The 25,509-nt window shown below is 42.6% G+C and overlaps 1 protein-coding gene and 1 non-coding gene across 2 annotated transcripts in view; one reads left to right on the forward strand and one right to left on the reverse strand.

Annotated features, from left to right (window-relative positions):
• Nucleotides 1-25,509, forward strand: part of LOC124545632 — a 602,686-nt gene that overhangs the window by 187,260 nt on the left and 389,917 nt on the right. The window lies entirely within an intron of this gene.
• Trnaa-cgc lies at nt 108-179 on the reverse strand. The gene has a single exon. It is a non-coding gene; the product is annotated as a tRNA-Ala (tRNA).

Here is a 25,509-nt window from a genome sequence, read left to right on the forward strand (position 1 = left end):
TTTGTATTATAATGTTTTGTTTACTTATTTGTAGAATAACTCGAAATTAGGTTATAAATAATACAATTCCACAAAAGTATGAAGATGATAGAAATGGAAAAAATATTTGGAGGAGCTGGGATTTGAACCCAGGACTTTCTGCATGCGAAGCAGACACTCTACCACTGAGTTACACCCCCAACTTGATATATATGATTACGTTTCCGGATCAGTACTTGTATTACTTAGGTACAACAAAAAAAGGGAAGTCATTTTATGTTCGCCGTAAAGAATTTGTCTCTAATTCCTTGTGCAGCACGCAGACGAACAATGTTGCACATCGCACAATAGCTCTTAAAGCATCACGTGTTAATTGCGTCTCAAAAGCGGCATACCAATAGAAAAGTAGCGCAAACAAAAAATTTCGTGGCATGGCCATGGCAAAAAATTGCACTGGAAGACGTTAATAGCCGGCAATGGGCTACAAAGTGTGATAAAATGCATTAAAATGTGACCGCGTCATAGAAATTTTGCACATCCAAACGAACTTTCGACAAGTAGTTTTAACTTGTTAAAGTAGCCAGTAAATTTATCAAAATTTTCGAAGCATTCATAGTTTATTCAACTTGAAATCGACATAAAATTTCTGGAAAGAAAATTCAAATTTATCACATCGTTTCTATCATTATTTCCATTTCTTTTTGACCTCCGACTGACGAATGGCTTCATGTTATGTTGTAGAAATGCATTTCAAGTGTATGGAGGCGTGTTTCTCGTAATATTTCACTTATCAGCATTAGTATTAAAATAATCATAAAGCGAACATTGATTTCACATTGTGATGCTGACTGTTCAGCAGCAGAGGATTAAAAAATTCCGGCAGTTTAGAAACAAATACCGCAATACATCTGTTTCTATCAATGTTTACATTATATAATTTCCTCCATCACAAATAAAAATTTTCCCGACCTTTTAAGTGACTGAATCCAGCTTTCGGGGGTTTTTGATTGGGTCCAATAATTAAAATTATTAATCGAAATATCGTATTGATCTCCACTTCCGTTTGACGACGCTGGTAGAGAGCTTGGCACACAAGTTTCAAGTTTGCATGTTGAGAAAATTCAAGAATACGTTATGAACTCAAAACAGCTTACCTTAACAGTAACAAAATTCCATCTAACACTCGAGTATAGGCGCTGTTGAAAGCAGAATAAACCTAATGTAAGAAACTACCTAATAACAAATATGGTACATCTCAATTACAAAAAGCACAGAAAAACTCATCGCTGATTTCCCAGCAAAGAGGAGCTCAAAAGACTGACGGTGGTCAGTTCAAAAAACGAAATTAAAAAATTATTTTGATACCATATTTGCTCGAAGATAAGTGCGATAGTTTTAAGGATTATAACAAAAAACAGGAACCAGCCACAAGTATGATATAAAAAGTTTATTCACATTTACCCAATAAATGAGCACAAGGCAAAGCCCCAGCATGGGAGCTTGTAGGAGCCATCTGTCGATGGATTTTAAGAAATCAGAAACTAGTATTGCTTATGGCTGTTGGTTGTATTTAAGTTATAATCAGAAACCTACTGCAGCCACAATTTTCTTAACGTTAGTTTTCGACACGATAGCGTTAAATGGTACAGTGTCCACTTTGAATGCATCGAGTCCTAGTTCCGTATCTGAGACCAAACAAAACTCCATCCGAACGGGCCTCAGAATGCTCAATGGTATCGACCGAACGAAGTGCCTTCCTCTGCCGACAGGCTTCGATGGATGCTGATATGGTAGGGCACGTGGTCAGCAAACTGCTCTTCCGGCCATTGTCAGTTTTCGTGATTAAAAGTTTCGTATCTCGGTCCCTTCAAAAAATATTTGTAATTGCGCCGCTTTCTGAGTTTTATTACAGGAAGGAAGATTAGTGTTCTGTGTCCCGTGGACAATGATGTTCTTAGCGAAGACAAACTCAGATTATAGAAGGATGGGGAAGGAAATCGGCCGTGCCCTTTCAAAGGAACCGTCTTGGCATTTTCTTCAAGCGATTTTCCTTAGTTTGTCACTTCATTCTTGGTGTAGCCACGAAGCTATGTTATATTGGCCTGTAGGAAAGGTACAGTAAGTCTTCCCATATTTAAGTGCTGTAATTCGTTTGCTAATAATTTGATAAGATTTGCAGACATCTGAATCGTATGAATATTGTTTTCGCAATATCAACTTGGGTCCCCATATGAGACAATATTACTTTCCATTACTGTTTTCAGTTGAAGTCATTTCTGAAATAGACTGAATGGAAGGTTTTCGCCAAACTTCAAAATTTACTGCATATGCGTACATAATGAATAATATTTACAAACCTATCTTCTAAAAATAGATAAAGTTATACCATTCATCAGCCAAGTCATTCGAGGGCAGTAGAATTCCCCAGAATAAAGGACTATCGCCATGTTATAAGCGATCCAAAAACCCTACAAATTTTGGAAGCTGAGTCACAAGAATTCTAGGGTCGTAGTTATGACTCTGATAATGACCTATCATTTGAAGTGGACTGCCATCACTGATACCTGTAATATGTCTTCAGAAAGAAGTGATACCGACAACAACGAAACAATTGCAGCAAATAACACAGGTTGAAACGTAAATTCGAACATTCTGAGCTACGGTATCTCAGCAAAACCTACTAAAAGGAATGCGATTCGGTTCAGTCGCTTACACAACTTCGTTAACGTGCCATCATTTACTGGCAAAGCGAATGTGTACTCATGTACTCTTATTTAATTTCAGAGAGCTTAACAGCTGAAATAGTTTATCAGACCATCTTATACACATATCAAAAAGGACAAAAAATATATTTCCCTACTTCTGCCTCTGAACTGAAGATCTATTTATTGGTCTAAGGAAAATGACCAACCCGTGAACTTCATTGCAGATGTTGTGTCTTGCAGGAGATATGAAGAACTGCGCCGTTTCCTACATTTCAAGAAAGCTATCAGATTAAGGACAATGGTGACTCCATTAAGGTCAATGGTAACGCCATTCGAAGGGAGATCACTGGAACAGTGCGATACAAATAAGCCGAAGAAATGTGGCTGTAAAATTTGAGTGCGAGCAGGTGTTTTTCGTCATTGTGTGTTACGGCGAACTGTTTCAAGGCGCCTGAGGAGGACGGAACGACTTCTCTGACTGGGGAGCAGCAGGAGCCATTGTCCATGTGACGGCATTCGTGCAAAGAACCACGAGGTATACGTCGACGTTTTTTTCAGAAGCATTCTATTAACAGAAGTTGCTGACCGAAGTTACTCTAGCATGCTGCAATTTCGTAAATATGGAGTGTACCCACTCTTCGGCTTAAACTCTGGTAGGGACACTTTCTGGGATGTGTCAGAATGCATGTGGAGGAATGGCAGCTCATTCTTCCTCAAGAGCAGAAACCAGATAAACTAATAATACTGGACGCTGAATTCTAGCTCATCGCAAAGGCGTTCTTTTTTATAGGGGGCACGCCTTAACCACGAAATCACCCCGCGAAATCGTAAAAAAAAATAACCATCCCTAAGAATCTCGTTATTTCCTTGACGTTTTGCCAGAAAACACTCCCTCGTAGCTTTGGTTCGTACTGGATCAACTCTTACTTCCCCTGGCTACATAATATGCCCCAGAAATGACATGTCATGAAAACTGACCAACTTCTCGTGTTTAACTGTCAACCCCACCTTCCGAAAAGTTCCGTGAGTTTCTGCCAATCTTTGCTAAAAAAAACTAAGTTTTCCAAGTAATGATGCAAAAATTTGAGTTTAATATAAGAAAACAACATATTTAACAGTTGGGATAACACAGAATCCAAACGGAATCCAATTTAACTCAAGCAAGTTCCAAGTGGTAAACACTGTCAGGTGCTTTGATCCTTTGCCTAAATAAATCTGATAATAAGCCTCGTTCAGATCTGTTGTGGTAAAGACATGGACACCCACAAACCACCCAAAGTGCGTATACAAATGTGGCAACGATACAGGCTGGAAAACCACCTTCTTGTTAAGTTCCCTTTAATCTACTACCATTCTGGATTTGCCTGATGGTTTTGTACAAGACAGATGGGTGCTGAATATGGTGTGGGAGAGTGCATAACTCTTTGCTTGAACATCTCTTCGACTAACCTTTTCAACTCTTTCAAACTCTTTCATGCTCTAATCTGTCAGCCAGCACATCAAATTCACTACACAACTGTTCGCCCCCATAGCTGAGTGGTCAACGCAGCAGAATGCCATGGGAGGGGCTCGAATTCGATTCCCGGCTGGGTCGCAGATTTTTCCGCTCGGGAACTGGATGTTGTGCTGTCTTCATCTCCATATCATTTCCAAAGACACAGAAGTCGCCGAAGTGGCGTCTTCTAAAAATACTTGCACCAGGCGACCAGTCTACCCTACGGGAGGCCCTAGCCATATGTCATTTCATTTCATCACATAACTGCTGTAGTTGTTCCCCTGACTTAGTTCAAATGTTCAAATGTGTGTGAAATCTTATGGGACTTAACTGCTAAGGTCATCAGTCCCTAAGCTTACACACTACTTAACCTAAATTATCCTGAGGACAAACACACACACACACACACACACACACACACACACACACACACACACACCCGAGGGAGGACTCGAACCTCCGCCGGGACCAGCCGTACAGTCCATGACTGCAGCACCTGAGACCACTCGGCTAATCCCGCGCGGACCTGACTTAGTAATACCAATCCCAGCATATGCAAGGAGTTTGCATTGACCATAACAGATATTCTTGTCTTTGTTCAACTTCTCACTTACAAGTTTCAACCTACGGTCTCGCCGCCCATTCCTTCCAGCTAGCATACTGCTGTTTGCCACTCCTCCCTGATCCACATGTCTAAACTCATCCATCAGATACTCTAATTCCTCTAGGTATTTGAATATATGACGGGGCTGAGCAAACATTACATGTTAACGACTAGCTGCTTTGATGCCTTCCACAATACTGGCTAGCACTTTAGCTTCAGTGGACAGAAGAAAAAATGCATGTGTAGCCTTGTATACCCAGTTAACACATTCTCCAAACGACTCCTTTCCTTCTTGCTCGTGTCTTTAATGCAGATCAACCAATTTAAGTTTTACCCTAGCTGGAACTACTTTCTTACACAAGTGCTTGTGGAAAGCTCCTTTGGTGTCCCCTTCCATTACGGTATTTAGTATTCTGTATACCAAACTACCTCTTACATTTGGATACAGCAACTGCAACACTTCATGGCGTTTAATACTGATCATCCAGTAATGTAAACTAAAATTGTGTGGCATGACTGGCTGAGAGGGCCTGAAGGGCAGGTTCAGTCACCTGAATTTGAATTGCAAAGGTGTTTTCTATCCTTCACACCCATCGGCATCTTGCCTTTGTGAAGTGCGAGTATTGCATTTGTGATTTAAGTCTAACTGTTAAGGGTAGGAGTAGGAGTCTGACACACACACACACACACACACACACACACACACACACACACACACACACACACAGGAGGTGCGCGAGAAATTGAGAGATTTATATCAAATAAATTAAACGACGGAGCTGATCCTCCTTGGTACACAAAACGGGTTAGAACACTGTTGCAGGAACAACGAAACAAACATGTCAAATTTAAACAGACACAAAATCCCCAAGATTGGCGATATTTTACAGGAGCTCGAAATTTAGCGCGGACTTCAATGCGAGATGCTTCTAACAGTTTCCACAACGAAACTTTGTCTCGAAACCTGGCAGAAAATCCAAAGCGATTCTGGTCGTATGTGAAGTATGTTAGCGGCAAGAAACAATCAATGCCTTCTCTGCGCGATAGCACTGGAGATACTGTCGAAGACAGTGCTGCCAAAGCAGAGTTACTAAACACAGCCTTCCGAATTGCCTTCACAAAAGAAGAAGTAAATATTCCAGAAATCGAATGGAGAACAGCTGCCAACATGAGTAACGTAGAAGTAAATATCCTCTGAGTAGGGAAGCAACTTAAATCATTTAATAAAAGCAAGTCTTCTGGTCCAGACTGTATACCAATTAGGTTCCTTTCGCAGTATGCTGATGCATTAGCTCCATACTTAGCAATCATATATAACCGTTCGCTCGACGAAAGGTCCGTACCCAAAGACTGGAAAGTTACACAGGTCACACAAATATTCAGGAAAGGTAGTAGGAGTAATCCTCTAAATTACAGGCCCATATCGTTAACGTCGATATGCAGCAGGATTTTAGAACAACTATTGTGTTCGAATTGTGTGAATTACCTCGAAGACAACGGTCTATTGACACACAGTCAACATGGGTTTAGAAAACATCGTTCCTGTGAAACACAACTAGCTCATTATTCACATGAAGTGCTGAGTGCTACTGACAAGGTATTTCATATCGATTCGGTATTTATGGATTTCCGGAAGGCTTTTGACACTGTACCACACAAGCGGCTCGTAGTGAAACTGCGTGCTTATGGAATATCGTCTAAGTTATGTGACTGGATCTGTGATTTCCTGTCAGAGAGGTCACAGTTCGTTGTAATTGACAGAAAGTCATGGAGTAAAACAGAAATGATTTCAGGAGTTCCCCAAGGCAGTGTTATAGGCCCTTTGCTGTTCCTTATCTATATAAACGATTTGGGGGAAAATCTGAGCAGTCGTCTTCGGTTGTTTGCAGATGTCGCTATCGTTTATCGACTAATAAAGTCATCAGAAGACCAAAAAGAACTGCAAAACGATTTAGAAGAAAAATCGGAATGGTGCGAAAAGTGGCAGTTGACCTTAAATAACGAAAAGTGTGAGGTCATCCACATGAGTGCTAAAAAGAACGCGGTTAACTTCGGTTACACGATAAATCAGACTAATTTAAAAGCCGTAAATTCAACTAAATACCTAGGTATTACAGTTACGAACAACTTAAATTGGAAGGAACACACAGAAAATATTGAGGGGAAGGTTAACCAAAGACTGCGTTTCATTGGCAGGACACTTAGAAAATGTAACAGACCTATAAGGAGACTGCCTACACTACGCTTGTCCGGGTGTGGGGTCCTTACCAGATAGGACTGACTGAGTACATCGAAAAAGATCAAAGAAAGGCAGCACGTTTGTATTATCGCGAAATGTTGGAGAGAGAGTCACAGAAATGATACAGGATTTGGGATGGACATCATTAAAAGAAAGGCGTTTTTCGTTGCGACGGAATCTTATCACGAAATTCCTATCACCAACTTTCTCCTCCGAATGCGAAAATATTTAGTTGACATCGACTTACATAGGGAGGAACGATCACGAAGATAAAATAAGGGAAATCAGAGATTGGAATGACACAGAATTGTGAAGGTGGTTCGATGAACCCTCTGCCAGGCACTTAAATGTGATTTGCAGAGTATCCATGTAGATGTAGATGTAAGGCGCGCGCGCGGGCGTGTTGGATGATGAGAGAAGGGAGAAGATGAAACATGGTGCCAGCACAGCCTACTCCTCCCAAATAGCACCAAGGATGCCACCAAGCTAAACGTACCCATCCGATGACAGATCATCATCCATATCACTTCACAAGACAGTGCATTGCGGTATGGAATTTAATCCAGGACACTGGCGCAAAGACTAGTTATGAACTTTTCACCACCACTCCTGCTGTTCCCTGGCCGGCCGGAGTCGCCGTGCGGTTCTAGGCGCTGCAGTCTGGAGCCGAGCGACCGCTACGGTCGCAGGTTCGAATCCTGCTTCGGGCATGGATGTGTGTGATGTCCTTAGGTTAGTTAGGTCTAATTAGTTCTAAGTTCTAGGCGACTGATGACCTCAGAAGTTAAGTCGCATAGTGCTCAGAGCCATTTTGATGTTGCCTCTGCCATAAAGGTGACGGGAAAATTGTCAACAGTGTGTGGTGCACCCGGACAGTCACCCTTCTAAGTAATGGTCACACCCAACAATGCTTAACTTTGGTGGATCCGACGGGAACTGGTGTATCAACTGTGGCACAACTGTTGACATCACCCTGTGACACCATATTATACAAACATCTAAGCATATTGGGTGCTGAATTTATCGAGAACTCCAGAAATACTTAGTATTCCGTGTAACAAGTAGGTTAACCTGGCAAACTGTGGCACGTTCTACCGTCCCCCTTTACCACCTCTACTTTATCTGTCTGCTTAACCTCCTCTCACCCGATACCAAGTTTACATCCATTGGGATGTCCTGGATGCATGACCCAGTTGATAAATCATTAATTATAACCTTCATCCGCCCCGTCCTATCCTGTTCCACTTCTTTTACTAACAATAAAAAATCGTTAACTATATTGCCATAATGTGTGGTTCTAGCTTGCAACCTACCCAGCTGCTCACTGGAAGGTGACTAACAACAAAAAAATGGAGCACTACTTCAGTCTCACAGCTGTCCAGCCACATGTTCATTTCACTACTCATATCCTTCCACTCTCCCGCCATCAACTGCAACGATTCACCCACGACACACCGAAGCTGCTGAGGCAACTCTAACACAGAGCTCAGAAGTGCCTGCCCACGAGCAACTGCTTCCTATGCTAATTCATCTTTGCGTAGGGATTCAATTCTTGGCATCTTTCTAGATGCCATGGTCGCAACAGCGCATGGGAAAGCAAGATACATTTTCTGAAGTTACAAACAAATGCGATGGTCACCATGCCAGCGCAAAGCACAACCATGGCTGCTACCACTGTACCTTTGGTTTTGGGCGGAGTGGTGTTAGGTCTGGATGGTTGTGCAGGCCAGGGCTTATTTTACCGAAAACATTAATTTAAAAAGTAAATACCTTCTGCAAAAGTTTACAAGAACAGAATATTAAAATAACAGTGACAGCTCGAAGGTATATTACCTAGCTGTAGTTCTTGAGCAAACTGGGCACCAGAACGTAACAAATAAATTAAAGACTCTTTAACTAAGATCAAAAAACAATCTAACATTAGGTACAGCCCAGTGACATAAAAGAGAGCACCACCAAGAACAAAATTACAGATCAAAACATTTGCACTCTTGTCAAATAGATGTTACTGATGGGCACCATTTAATATTATACAACAAATCCACCAGATCCACCTCTAAACAAGAGCAACAAATAAAATCTGCTCTTAAATTTTACAACTGGGCATCAATCCTTATAGCAGAGAAAATGAACAATAATGTCTGCATCTCTACCTCTATTAGACAGTACCTCCACCAGCTACTCACTACTACTGCTGCTGCTGCTGCTATTACTGCAGTCAAAATTTCTGCAAAAATATCTACGCTATGAACAATAGTAGTCCAATAGTTTTCTACACTTACATGTATGTATTCTATTTACCATACTCTTGGTATAAAAACACAAACAGTTCAAAAACTTCTCGTTTCGGCACAAGTTAACACATTCCATCAGTGTTTAAGTAAGCAACATAAAAACACACTATAATGTGCTGACGGCCCGAATGTGTAAGGTAAGACTAATGGACTACAGCAGTTAAAACAAATACATTGTCTCTCTTCAGTGTACGCTGTACTCGGCGCACGGCTCTGAATTTGAACACTTCTCAACTGACAGAACCACTGCAGACCACTAAAGCACACTCTTAATACTTCACTTCTATTGCAGCAACCAAAGCCACTTGTCTGCGTATCTTGCTGGGGTTGCTGTTCTCACTCGCTACAGGGGAAAGAAACTCACTGCCTTCCTAGTCTGCGGTGTCCACACACTCTCAGCCATGTCCCTTGTCGGAAGTTGGTTATTCAAACAGCTTGCATCCACAGCGCAATACCTCCCAGATGCCTTCCTTGGCTGCTGGTCACCAACTAACTCACTGCCCTCTGCTTCGCTCCATCCTCACTCAGCCTCAGCAGCGCTGGCATCGATACCCGAGCACATAACGAGCTCTCTGGCGGAGAACACCACAGAAAAGCTACCAAATCTCGACTCTGTCGGCAGGCAGATCAAATGCGCCGCTTAGTATGATTCGGAGAATATTTTATGTTATTTCAGTTATTACAAAGTCGAGTCAAACATACAAAGAACTAAGCAGTTTGAGCACTGGTACACTGATTCGGTTGGGAAAGTCTTATCATTCCCTGAGCCAACCTGGCCCTCAACTGCTTTAATTGGTCCTACGCATCCTACATATTGACAATGGGCAGAGTTTACGACCGACCCGGTCCCACAAGTGTTTTATTGGCTCAGACCTGGGGATCTTGCTGGTCATATGAGTACCTCAACATCATGCAAATACATAGAGACACGTGCAATGTGTGGACGAGCATTGTCCTGTTGAAACTGAACCCATTATACTGTCACATGAGAGGTAACATGTGGACGCAGGATGTCCGTTACTTACTGTTGTGCCGTTGGAGCTCCCTCAATCATTACTAGCCATGATGTTAAGTCATACCCAATGGCTCCCCACATCATAGCGCCAGAAGCAACGCCGCTGTGCCTCTCCAAAACACGCAGGAATGGGAACTCTCCCCAGGCCGCTGTCATATTCGCCCACAATCACCATCAGAGGCGGTGCAGAACCCAGACCATGCTTCCCAGTCACGCCTTCACTCCAAGGCAGCCGTCTATGTATTGGGGTTAACAGCAGCCTACACACAGGACGGTAATTCCCTACTCCCACTGCTGCTAGGCCCCTATAATGGTTCAGGATGACAAAATACCGAAGGCATTACTTGTTCTCAGATGGTATGCAGATGTATGAAGGGGTTACGATGTGATTGGTACAAATTCTCCCTTGTGATGGTCAGACGTGGACGACCAGAACATTGATGAGTATGCTTGCCCTTACGTTACCATGAATCCAACTTCGGCCCACTGTCACATTCGAATGCTTCAAATCTGGGTATTGCAGGAATCGACCAGTTGGCCACATGGAGAACCACAATGAGATCCCTTTCAAACTCTGTCAGCTGATGCTACCACTGTCTCACACGGTTATATGGCACCTACGTGTCCTTCACATTTCTCACACTTCTGACACTGTTCACGTCGCTTGTATACCCTACCAGGCCTGCTAACAACGCCAAACACGAACGACACTAATGCATTCTGGTGGCCGGTCTACCTGTTACGGAGTATTCAAACTCTAGTGATTTACATATCCGCCAGTGGTTGTGTAAGTGTACAAAGTTACATAGACAACCGACCATTTCACTTGTACTAACGACCTGATAAGCAGCGCATTTAAAACTGACGCAGACGAGGCAACTGTTTACACGGAAATAACATCATTAGATTCTTGTTAAGAAGCGGCAATAAATATTACACTATCATAGCCTGGTGCAAAGTTTAGCAGCTGATCCTAAACATAAATAAATACAATGTGCGAAGAGAGACGAAAAAATGCTATATCCTCTGATTAGACGATAGGCAATCAGTTACTGGACTCAGTCAACTTTTATGCATTTAAAGCGGAATAATGACAAATCTAACTGCAGGGAAGGATAGTGGCACATTCAGATTTATCAGAAGCATTCTAACGAAGCGAAATTTACGCTTCGAAGAGGTCGTCGACGAAACAAGTATCGACAATTTTTTAGTGTTATTGGTCGATCTGGGACACTTAACGAAGCTGGATTAACGAAAGATAGAGAGAATATTCACAGAAGAACTGCACTGTTCTTCACAGCCGCGCGGTTTGAGGCGCTATGTCACGGATTGCGCGTCCCCTCCCGCCGGATGTTGGAGTCCTCTCTCTCTCTCTCTCTCTCTCTCTCTCTCTCTCTCTCTCTCTCTCTCTCTCTCTCTCTCTCTCTAGCTGAGTACAGGTGTAGAAGTAGTAGACTGCACGATTATGACATGTCTGCGAACGGCACTACTGCTTTAGTCCAATAAACAGATTATGGCTCTGAGCACTATGGGACTCAACTGCTGAGGTCATTAGTCCCCTAGAACTTAGAACTAGTTAAACCTAAGGACATCACAAACATCCATGCCCGAGGCAGGATTCGAACCTGCGACCGTAGCGATCTTGCGGTTCCAGACTGCAGCGCCTTTAACCGCACGGCCACTTTGGCCGGCCAGATTATGGCGTTTGTGAACGACGCTCAGGCATGTTTAGTGAGCCAATACAAAGCTCGCACAGCGGAATACACTGTCGTAAAGTGCAATACAGATGTCAACGGGCTCCGCGTTTCCGTAATCACTACGTCGTTTCAGCTCTGGCTCTCTGAATCTGTCCTTTACTGTTCTCCATGAGTACCACATACAAAAGTGTCATTTTTTGGGTGACGTTTTTAAAAAGGTTTGACTTCTAATTTTCCAAACAATATTGCCAGTCCTGTATGCTTTCCAGCATTGAAAATTTGTGACAAGAAGTGACGTGTATTTTTGTATATTGCTCCTATCCTAACGATCATATGGCACAATTCCTGCCAAAGTTATAATTCGCAAGTCGACTGTGAAGTATTGAAGTTCAGCAATTGATCTGTACGAGAGTGTATTTTTAGCAACGAGTTAGGTTACACACGGGCGACCCTGATCCATCGAGATGGCCTTTCTGTTTAAGGTCTGATATGAATTTCTTGTAGATGGCAAGTCCTGCCAATGTAGGAAAACCAGCAGGACAGTAAACATAGATACATTGTGTAATATACCGATTCAATGCCGGTTATGCTAGGACTTGTCCATGGAAACTACATTTGTAATTACTTTAAATGGAGCTGCATTAAATGTAATTCACTATACTAAAATATATTTTTTCCTTAACGTCTTACAGTTGTCTTCGTTGTCTTCCAATTGAGTTATAATAATGCCGCAGGTCTGCTTTGTACAAAGAACGTCCACTGACGTTAGGATTGTGAAAGTCTGGTGAATCACTAACTGCGAAATAAAAAATATCTGGACTTTGAATGTGTGTATTTTAACTCTTCAAACATCAGAACAGCAAAATGTAATATTCATTTGCTACCTTGAGCTATTAATTCCAAATGTGATGTCTGCTTCCTACCGCATCACAAGCACGACTTATCTTTATTACTCCCCAACTTCCCACTAAACATTCACGAAGAAGCAGTAGAAAGATAACAGTTGAAGCAAAGAAGTTTACATCGCTGTCAAAGACAATAACTGATAAATTAACTGACGGAAAAAACTGCAGCACCAAAAAATAATGTAGAGCAATGAAATTTCAGTAATACATTTGTCTACGTAATATATGTAAGTGATTAACATTGCAAGATAATAGGAGATACGAGATAAGCCGTTGCAAATGTGAATGCTGCTACATTAATAATCGGCGAAACCGCCATAGTGCCGAATACAAGCATGCAAACGTGCACGCATTGTATTGTACAGGAGTCGGATGTCAGTTCGTGGAATGGAGTTCCATGCCTGCTGCAGGGACGGTTGTTCAATGCTGTTTGTGGATGACGCTGGAGTTGCCTCCCGATGATGTCCCATATGTGCTCGATTGGAGACACAGCTGACGATCGAGCAGGTCAAGGCAACATGTCGACGTGCTGTAGAGCGTGTTGGGTTATAACAGCGGTATGTGCGCCAGCGGTATCCTGCTGAAAAACACCCTCTGGAATGGTGATCATGAATGGCAGCATAACTGCGAGTGTGACCCTGCTGTCATACGAAATCGCACTACAGACCATAAATCCAGGTGTAGGTCGAGTGTGTTTAGCACGCGACGAGGTTGGTTGCAGGTCCTCAACTGGCCTCCTCCTAATCAACACACGGCCATCACTGGCACCGAGGCATAAACAGCTTTCATCATGGAACACAACAGCAACAGACCTCCACACCCCCCCCCCCCCCCCCCCCCCCCCCAATGAGCTCATCGGAAACGGCGGTGGTTTGAGGTGCACGCTATACGGTGTCTGACGCGGATCTGTCATTTAAGTAACGATGTGCGACAATTCGTTTTGTCACTGTGGTGCCAACTGCTGCTCAGATTGCTGCTGCAGATCTACATCTACATCTACATCCATACTCCGCAAGCCACCTGACGGTGTGTGGCGGAGGGTACCTTGAGTACCTCTATCGGTTCTCCCTTCTATTCCATTCTCGTATTGTTCGTGGAAAGAAGGATTGTCGGTATGCCTCTGTGTGGGCTCTAATCTCTCTGATTTTATCCTCATGGTCTCTTCGCGAGATATACGTAGGAGGGAGCAATATACTGCTTGACTCTTCGGTGAAGGTATGTTCTCGAAACTTTGACAAAAGCCCGTACCGAGCCACTGAGCGTCTCTCCTGCAGAGTCTTCCACTGGAGTTTATCCATCATCTCCGTAACGCTTTCGCGATTACTAAATGATCCTGTAACGAAGCGCGCTGCTCTCCGTTGGATCTTCTGTATATCTTCTATCAACCCTATCTGGTAGGGATCCCACACTGCTGAGCAGTATTCAAGCAGTGGGCGAACAAGCGTACTGTAACCTACTTCCTTTGTTTTCGGATTGCATTTCCTTAGGATTCTTCCAATGAATCTCAGTCTGGCATCTGCTTTACCGACGATCAACATTATATGATCATTCCATTTTAAATCACTCCTAATGCGTACTCCCAGATAATTTATGGTATTAACTGCTTCCAGTTGCTGACCTGCTATTTTGTAGCTAAATGATAAGGGATCTATCTTTCTGTGTATTCGCAGCACATTACACTTGTCTACATTGAGATTCAATTGCCATTCCCTGCACCATGCGTCAATTCGCTGCAGATCCTCCTGCAATTCAGTATAATTTTCCATTGTTACAACCTCTCGATACACCACAGCATCATCCGCAAAAAGCCTCAGTGAACTTCCGATGTCATCCACAAGGTCATTTATGTATATTGTGAATAGCAACGGTCCTATGACACTCCCCTGCGGCACACCTGAAATCACTCTTACTTCGGAAGACTTCTGTCCAGTGCGATGCGCCAGAGCCATACGCCGAACACGATGGTCTTTACTCTCGGTAGTTTCACGTGGCCGTCCGGAGACATGTCTTTTTGCTACCCTAGAGTCTCGTGACCACCGCTGCCAGCGATCACGTACAGCGTCTGCCAAGTCTTCTGTAATATCGCAGAAGGAACTTCCAGCTTCTCGTAGCCTTATTACACGATCTTGTTCTAAATCAGTGAGGTGTTGATAGTGGCCATCTTTGTCCCCTTAAAGGCATTCTGACTAAAATCAACTCACCACATCTAATCTCTAAAGTAACTACTAGCGGCCACTCTTATGCGACTGGCACGAAATTTGAAGAGACATCTTTCATATGTAGAAACACGCCTACCAATTTTTGTTTCTGTCGCACTACTCCTTTTTGGTGTTGCGATATATTTTTCGTCAGTGTATTTAGCAAAACTGGGTTGATTTAAATTTACGGATTTCCAGGTTAAAGCTTTCAAATTAAGTCTAAACATGTAAGTTATAAATAGTTACGGATGGAATAATGAATTTTAATGGGTACAGTTTTATACGCGCATATAAAAAAATGGTTCAAATGGCTCTGAGCACTATGGGACTTAACATCTGAGGTTATCAGTCCCCTAGAACTTAGAGCTACTTAAACCTAACTAACCTAAGAACATCACACACATCCATTCCCCAGGCAGGAATCGAACCTGCGACCGTGGCAGTCGCGCGGTTCCGGAGTGAAGCGCCTAGAACCGCTCGGCCACCGCGGCCGGCTATACATGCACATAAATTTATACAAATAAATTACCGATATTCGACACTATCGAAGAATTCTGAATGTGTCACAGGCTTGATTGCATCACGATCAGAAAACTGTGGTATATCCTACACAGATTTACGTTTGGAACTCCCATAGCGCAGTCATTTGGTGTTGGCGCTCCGGCATCGACATCCCACCGAATACCAACATGCCTTACAAGACAGGCACAGCACTGCTCTGTAACACCCCCATGAGCTTATAGTATAGCAGATATTAGCAGTGAGTGAGTCAGTCAGTCAGTCAGTCAGGATTTGTTTTCGTAAAATTATGTTAGTCAATGTATAATTTAGAGGTGTTGGGTTCTATTACTAATGTGACATGTTTCTTTGATTATTCTTTTATCGCTGACTTTGACTAAGCTCAGAGTACATGGGCAAATGGTAAATCGTTCTGAGATTTGAATTACCCTTTGAACTGCGTGTTCCCTTCTAACTAGCCGAATAGGTAAAATATGTTAGTTATATAATGCACAACGTTGCATGTTCAAACTTGTCGCCACCTTATGACTGACAATTTTCACTCTTATTAATGTAATATTCCGGTTGTCGCATGTGTCTTCAAAATGATTACCAGTTTCTTTCAAATTTAGAACATCTACAGATCTATAGCAATTGCAAAGCGATCTGCAGTTTTATTTGCTGGGCGCACCATCCATAAGCCACTAGCACACAGACAGCAGACTTAGAATAATCGCGGATATATCTCCACTTGACGTCATGTCAAGCTTTAATAGGTACAATAAATTATTGTTGTGATTTTCAGTCCTTATACATGTTTGATGCAACTCTCCAAGCCTGTAAAAGCCTCTTCTCTGAATAACTACTGCAACCTGCACTGCATCTTTTTGAACCTGTTTGCTGCTCTCATCTCTTGGCCTCCCTTAAAAGATTCCCCCCCCCCCCCCCCCCATCATACTTCGCTCCACTCTCCTTATGTCTCAGATCGTGTCCCATCAACCGATCCCTTTGTTTTCGTCAAGATATGCCACGAATTTCCTTTCTCCCCAGTTCTGTTCAGTATCTACTCACTGTTTACATGACCTACCCATCTAATCTTCAGCATTCTTCTATAGCACCACAATTCAAAAGTTTCTATACTCTTCTTGTCTAAACTGTTTATCACCCAAGTTCCAGTTCCAAACAAGACTATATTGTACACAAATACCTTCAGAAAAGACTTCCTAACACTTAAAACTATTTTCGATGTTACCAAGTTAAGACTTCAGAACCACTTTTCTAGCCGTTCCCAGTCTGCATTTTGTACCTTTTGCTTCGGCTATCAGTTATTTTAATGCCCCATAACAAAACTTATCTGCTGCTTTTACTGCGTCGTTTTCTAATCTAATTCCCTCAGCATTGTCTTTTCAAGATGCTCATTCCGTTCAACTGCTCTTCCAAGTCCTCTGCTGTCTCTGACAATTGCAATCGCATCGGCAAACCTCAGAAAGTTTTTATTCTTATCTAGATTTTTCTTTGGTTTCCTTTACTGCTTGTTCTGTGTACAAGATCTAATAACATTAGGAATAGACTACAAACCCGTCTGACTCCCTTTTCAATCACTGCTTCCCTTTCATAGCCCTCGACTGCTAAATGCTGTCTGGTTTCTGTACAGATTGTAGAATTTATAACCTTTTGCTCCCTTTATTCGAGCCCTGCTACCTCCAGAATTTGAAGGAAAGCGGTGAACACTGCTAATTTTCTATGTCACAATTACACCTATGTTTCCTTGAGGTTCTCAAAAAATGGTACAAATGGCTCTGAGCAATATGGGACTTAACATCTGAGGTCATCAGTGCCCTAGAACTTAGAACTACTTAAATCTAACCAACCTAAGGACATCACACACATCCATGCCCGAGGCAGGATTCGAACCTGCGACAGCAGCGGTCTCGCGGCTCCAGACTGAAGCGCCTAGAACCGCTCGGCCACTCCGGCAGGCCTTGAGGTACTCTTAACAGACTTTGTAACACTTCGCAACGTGAAGATAACCTGGTTCAGAGTATAAAATATTTTCTCTCTGTTGCCTTGTACGAAAAGTACACCTCCTTGCGCAATCTGTGAATGTGAATGGACGCAGCGATGCCGCAGATAGCAGCATCTTTTCTTATTGTGTGGATGATCAGATAACGCGTTTCTTTGCAGGCTGCTTCTTTGTACTTCACGTCTTTATAAGTCTGCCTTCTACAAAACTAATCTTTTCCTCATCAGTTATGCTCTCCGCAAATGTAAGACATTATCTGTTGACATCAGTTTACTGTTCATTTTATGTCACCTATGTCTTAACATAGGGAGTGGTTCTTTGCTTGGCAGACTATTAGTGCTAGTAGCAGTGTATGAATATTTAATGGAAGTTATCTTCCGCTGAGGCAATGACCATAAATATGAACAATACTGATGAACTGTACCTGCAGAACGAGCGCGGTGATGTCTAGTGTTTACAGAGAGGCTCAGTTTGGGGCAGGCACGCTAACAGAATCCACCACGGCCGGTGCCCTGGTGTTGTCGCTAACAAAACATACCGTGGGGCGGCCGCTTTTTTCCGTCAACCACCTATTTCTGGAGGAACAAACAAAATATGCTGGCACCATGCCGGCTTCTAGGTGGGTCAGGTCCAAAGAGGGGACAGACATTTCCCGTACACTCACTGTTATTGCTACAGTGGTCCAGATAATTCAGGAGAAACATCGATAGGATTACAGACAGCTCGATTGTTTTAATACAGATTACATCGTTGGTTAATAACGCAACGAGTCAAAGTTGTTATTAAAATGCTTTATTTCAGTGCCAAAACCCGTTTCGAGCTACCATACCTATCTTCAGGTAGGTAAAATCCCCAGTTACATTAATGTTATGTTCAGCAGCATGTCGTCTGCTCCTGCACTGCAAAAGAATATTTGAAAACTTAGAGCGACTTTTTTAAGTTGTTTCATTAATTCGAACATGCTAATGTGATTGCATTTATTTAGGCCTAAAGTGAAACAATTTTATAAAATTACATATCGTCCAGTGGACAGCGACTCGTATTGTTGTGGTTCTTACTGTGTGCAAGGACAATGTATAAGCTGTTGGATTGCAGACAGCACACATACTGTAAATAAATCACTGTGGTACACTTCAGAACATTCTTAATATCAGTTTGCGTGTCACATGTGCTTTACTCTTTTTTTTTTTTTTTTTTTTTTTACTGTGCAGAGACTATCTATTAAGCAAAGATATAAAGTTATCATTCGTTTCCTATTCAGCAAAGACGCGGACTAAGCAAAGATGGGGTGTGGGGAAGTGCAACGTGCAACATTTTAAAAAAAGCTCCGTCCGAACAGGTACCGACCGGTCGCCGTGTTATCCTCAGCCGAGGAGTCACTGGATGCGTATATGGAGGGGCATGTGGTCAGCACACCGCTCTTCAGGCCGTTTTCAGCTTCCGTGACCGGAGCCAGCCCGCTAGTTCCCAGTCAACTAGCTCCGCGATTGGCCTCACAAGGGTAGAGTGCCACTCTCTTGCCGACAGCCTGGACAGTTACCCATTCAAGGTGCTAGCCGAGCCAGACAGCGCTTAACTTCTGTTATCTGACGGGAACCAGTGTTACCACTGCAGCAAGGCTGTTAGCATACATGCAACATGTTAATAACAGAATAATGCTTGTAGTATGAAACTGAACTAATTATTAAAGGAGTGAAGGACAAGTTGGTTCCAGCAATTTTTTTTTTAGAAAACTGGCAGGCCATCAGATTGTGTATTATAAATTAGACATATCACACACACACGTGTGTGTGTGTGTGTGTGTGTGTGTGTGTGTGTGTGTGTGTGTGTGTGTGTGTGTGAGCGCGCAGAATGTTTGCTGAGAATTACAGTTTGTAAGTTAGTTTAGGATAAATGTAAAAAACGGAAGGTGGGATGAGAACAAACCAATTAATTGCCCAACATCAGAGTTCAGATTTCCGTAACTTTAGACCGACATCATCATAAACTGGTTATTTCAAATACAAATATTTGCAAGTTACTATGTAAAAAGTTTTAGGAAGTGTTGAAAAATCAAAGATTTTTTTCTTAGCGTACTCTGTGTTGTTTTTTATGTATATTTCTTTTCCTGTGTAGTTGCTGGGATGTTATGTACTGCAGCTGTCTTGCTGTTGCAGTGAGGATATTGTTGCACAGAATTCTGACTATTGGGGTCCTTGTGTTAAATTTGTGTGAACAGCCTAAGGAAATTATGTAGAAACTGTTTGTTAGCTAGCTCTATTTGCTCATTTACAATGTACTGAGATGAAGTGAGGGTGTGAATATATATTTCCAGTTCCTCTAGAAGGTCCATTTTCTTGCCTTTGTAAGATCTGCAAGTTATGTTTAATGTTAGAAACAAGAAAAAAGAAAGCAGGGGCAACTGTCACAAACAATCTTGCATATTCCTGATTTTTCAAGGCCTACGCTATTTTTGGTGCTATGGATTATGTTGTCATTAACGGCCGTGTAGTTCACAAGATCCTATATGGATAACATAATCTGACATTTTTTTCTGAGAGAGCACTAAGAGCCGAAGGGATTTTAAAAATTTCTACTTTCGGTAAACAAACCTTTAAGAAAACCCAACGACGCCTCGCAAGTCTCAGAAATTACCATACCACTTCAGTCAAGCCGGCCGGTGTGGCCGTGCGGTCTAGGCGCTTCAGTCTGGAACCGAGTGACCGCTCCGGTCGAAGGTTCGAATCCTGCCTCGGGCATGGATGTGTGTGATGTCCTTAGGTTCGTTTAGGTTTAAGTAGTTCTAAGTTCTAGGGGACTGATGACCACAGATGTTAAGTCCCATAGTGCTCGGAGCCATTTGATCTTCAGTCAGCCACAGGATGGCTGTTAAGAGTTACCTCACGGAAAATGATAGAACCTTGCAGTCAACGTTCAAAATGGTACAAATGACTCTAAGCGCTATGGGACTTAACATCTGAGGTCATCAGTCACCTAGACTTAGAACTACTTAAACCTAACTAACCTAAGGACACCACACGCATTCACACCCGAGGCAGGATTCGAACCTGCGACCGTAGCAGCAGTGCGGTTCCGGACTGAAGCGCCTAGAACCACTCGGCCACATTGATCAGCACAGTCAACGTACAGGTGCTCTTGCAGTCAACCTAAAGGTGAGAGATCTGACAGCCAGACCGCACGTGAACTCGTGGGTGAAATCGCATAGTTTTCCAAACCATGTCGAGTAGTGAACGCTTATGGCTCTCTTGATAGTGATATCTTGGCTGTATTAAGTTCAAACACCCCTTAACACCTCTTTCAAAGGAGTAATCTATATGCCAGCACAGTTCGAGTATTTCTGACTGTCTTCCTGTAGATGTTTATTGAATCATCACCAAAATTTCATCACGAAATCGTCGTGGAGTTCTCATGAAAACTCGGATCTTTCTTTCTTTCGAACTACCTCCCTACTTTCATAAAACTGCATGTATCTTTCTATCATTTATACTAGGGAGCAATGTTGCGTAATATCTGGATACAGTTATCAACGTTTTTACGGAAATAAAAACAATGGCCACTATTGGCCGGGGGGAAATCAGGTGACAAATCCGTACGTGATGTTTTAACACGGATCTGGCACAAACTGACGAAAAAAAAATCACAGCAACAAAAAATAATGTAGAGTCATGAAAGTTCGGGATTACATTATTTGTCTAGGTAACATATTTCAGTGATTAACATTGTAAAATCACAGCTTAATGCAAGCGCGAGGTAAGCCATTGCAGATGTGAAATTCTGATACATTAATAACCACAGTAACCGCCACAAAGCTGAATGCAAGCATACAAACGTGCATGCACTGTTTTTCACAGGTGCCGGGTGTCAGTTTGTGGGACAGTTGCATGCCTGCTGCACTTTGTCGGTCAATACAGCGACGGTTAGTGTCGTTTGCGAACGACGTTGGAGTTGTCGTCCCAAATGTGCTCGATTGGAGACAGAGCTGGTGACTGAGCAGACAAATCCAATGTGTGGACACACTGCAGAGCATGTTGGGTTCCAACAGCGGTATGTGCGTGAGCGTTATACTGCTGGATCCTGTTGGAAAATAACCCGTGGAATGTTCATGAATGGCAGCACAACAGGTCGATCACCAGACTGGCGTACAGTTCTGCAGTCAGGGTGCGTGGGATAACTAAGACAGTGCTTCTGCTGCCATGCGAAATCGCACCGAACACCATAACTCCGGGTCTAGGTCCAGCTCCAGGTGTAGGTCCAATATATCTAGCACACATGCAGGTTGGTTGCAGGCCCTCAAGTGGCCGCCTCCTAATCAACACACGACCATCACTGGCGCTGAGCCAGACCTCCACCCTGCCCTCGAATGAAGTCGTCGCAAACGGCCGTTTGGAGTCAGTGGACTGCTCGCTAAAGGGCTATTGTCTAGGAGCTGTCATTGAAGAACCGATTTGCAACAGTTTGTTGTGTCACTGTGGTGCCAACTGCTGTTCAGATTGCTGGTGCAGATGCAGTACGATGTGCCACGGCCATATGCTGAATACGATGGTCTTCCCTCCCAGGAATGCCACGTGACCGCCCGTAGCGCGGTCTTCTTGCGACTGTACATTCTGGTGACCACCGCTGCTAGCAATTATGTACAGTGAATACATTCTGCAATATCACAGAAGGAACATTCAGATTCTCGTAGCCCTATTAAACGACTTCGTTCAAACTCAGTGAGGTGTTTATGATGGTGTATTTGTCGCCTTCCACGCATTCTGAATAACGTCGACTCACCACGTCCAGTCTTAAAGTAGCGCCACTCTGAAGTGACTGGCGCAAAATTTAAGGGACATTTTTCAGATGAAGAAACACGCCTTCCAACTTTCAATTATATAATAACATGGAACACGTACAGCCGTCCTTACGATGTTATTAATTATATGGCTATTGCTTTCGGTGCTTCAGTGCACCAGCTTCAGGCCTTAACTGAAGCTGAGAGGGTTAATTCCAGTTGTGTACACGATTCATCAGTGGACAACATGCATGAACTGGTTTTCGCAGACTACTCGTAACAATGTTGTTTTGCTCCAACCATAAACTACCAACTCAATTAGTTTCGCAGTACAGCACAGTAATTTCTTTCTCACAGTCACTTAACAGAAAACCTTACACTCATTTGGAAAAATATACTGCGTATGTCCATCCGAATGTTTATTGTACAGGATGTTCGGAAACTTCCGTTGCAAACTTGTAGAGGGGAATGAGTATATAATATTTGAGTAGGAACCCATGTTCGAGCGCCAAAGTTATAGGTGCGGCGCCTCTAAATGTATGTAAATGTGATTCCGTAGCAATGTTACAAACTTTCAGGTATGAGGGATGCGGATAAATGTATCAATTTGAGGTAAGGGTCCCTGGTTCGGAAACGAACGAGTTTAAAGTTACAAGCGAAAATCATTATGATAAACCTGACAGTGAAATAGAATTTCCGGTAGTTTTGTTGGTACTAATGTAGGGCATGCAACTTTCAGGGTTGGTAGTATGGACCAAAACAAAACAAAAATATCTAGTAAACATGGTCTCCAAAATGCATAACCGAGGAACCCTGAGCATTTGTTCATTTTCGCTAGTGTACATATTCATGTAACAAGTGTCCATAGCTCTTAAAGGTATGCATTTTATAGCCTATGTTTACCACACATTTTTTCTTGTTTTGGTCTATGCTAGCTCCGAAAGTTTTGTGCCCTACAATCTTAGCAACAACAGTACCGGTACACGCATTTCACCGTGAGTGGTGTCTGAACGTTTTTCGCTTATAACTTTCGACTCGTTCGTTTCCGGAACAGGGACCTTTACCCATAATTGATACATTTATCCTTTTCCATGAAAGTTTGTTAACACCGTCACGGACTCACCCTGTAGGCTATAACTCTGACGCTCTATAGCGTCGTTGAATGACGTTTCAGGACATAGCTTCCCGTTCAAAATGTTATGTACTCACTCCCTTCCACAAGCACTAGAAGTTTGTAACGGGAATTTCCGAACACCCTGTAGTATCGTGAGAAATTTTAAAGTATCCTGGTCGCGAACTTTTGTAGATTTTTGCTAACAACATTTCCTCTTTATGTATTGGTATAGACCCCCATCGTTTTGTTTATGATGTACAACACATTTCCATCTCTAAAAAAACGGTTGAAATGGCTCTTAGCACTATGGGACTTAACTGCTGAGGTTATCAGTCCCCTAGAACTTAGAACTACTTAAACCTCACTAACCTAAGGACATCACACACATTCATGCCCGAGGCAGGATTCGAACCTGCGACCGTAGTGGTCACGCGGTTCCAGACTGGAGCGCTTAGAACCGCACGGCCACTCCGGCCGGCTCCATCTCTAAATCCCATCGTTTTGTTTATGGTGTACAATACATTTCCATCTCCAAACTAAGTCGTAGCATTTTGGATTAATTTCTCCTTCACCGTGTATTTTGTTTATTGTATAGTGCACTATAATATTAACAAGGATATTAATAACTGAATTTCTTCTATTACAGGTAAGCTTCCTTGCATAATTTACTCCACCATGGTGTAAGTACAAAAAACTAGAGTAAAACTAGCTCTTATTGGTTATACTTTTTTCCCAGTGCCAGTGAATAAATGTGGCTGCGTGAGCACCTAACAACGAAGACACGCATGTTTACTTTATCGTATGTTGATAGCAGAAGACTGATCATCTGCAACTGTCTAAGCGTCGTATATACTACAAAAGATCCATGATGTATGTGACAGATGGAAATAATGTTCGAGAACCATACAAAATACCTACTTAACGTTTACTCGTTATGAGACGGTAAAGAAGTTTAAATGCGAATTGACGAGTAGTAACATATTAAAGGTCAACTTATCACCACCTCTTGTCTCCCTGTTGGTCACGTTTAGGGAAAGCAGGTTCGAGTACAACATCCCATCGTTGCTGAGAGGCGATCCATTAAATCTCCTGAGGAGGAGGCAGGGAGGGAACAGGCAAGATCATACGGAAGGAGAGGAGGAGGCAGGGAGGGAACAGGCAAGATCATACGGAAGGACTCAGTCTGGCATTCGAGCGCCTTGATTTATAGAAACCACCCTTAACCTGTTCTGTTCAACATCTAAGGAAATAGAACTTTCTTATGTGCAATTTGATTTGCGCTGCTCGCAGATTCGCAGCACTGAATACATTTTTACTGGCTACTGGCTGGACTTCAATTCTAACTGCCTAGCCCAGCTATACAAAACTTAACTAGTCGCTTGCAAGACTACAACTCTACTCACAGACAGTGTGAGTCGCTGTTATGGGACGTCGTTCGTGATTCTCTCCACAAATTTTCTTATGTTTCACATGTCATTGGCGGATTATTTTCATAAGTACTTGCTAATGATTACATTGGCGAGTCACTTTACACTGCTATGTGACGTCTTATTTAACAAATAATACGTAATTAGGTTTTAAGTTTCGACGCTAATGCAATTTTCCGGTTACCAACAAGAGTGTAGGATGCTTTCTCACAAGGGAACCTCCCCATCGCACCCCCCTCAGACTTAGTTATAAGTTGGCACAGTGGATAGGCCTTGAAAAACTGAACACAGATCAATCGAGAAAACAGGAAGAAGTTGTGTGGAACTATGAAAAAATAAGCAAAATATACAAACTGAGTAGTCCATGCGGAAGATAGGCAACATGAACGAAAGTATGAGCTTAGGAGCGCCGTGGTTAGCGTGAGCAGCTGCGAAACGAGAGGTCCATGGTTCAAGTCGTCCCTCCAGTGAAAAGTTTAATTTTTTCTTCAGACAATTATCAAAGTTCAGGCACTCACACATAATGAACTTCACTCTCCAAAATT

This window comes from Schistocerca americana, chromosome 8 (genome assembly GCF_021461395.2).
Source record: "Schistocerca americana isolate TAMUIC-IGC-003095 chromosome 8, iqSchAmer2.1, whole genome shotgun sequence".
NCBI lineage: Eukaryota > Metazoa > Arthropoda > Insecta > Orthoptera > Acrididae > Schistocerca > Schistocerca americana.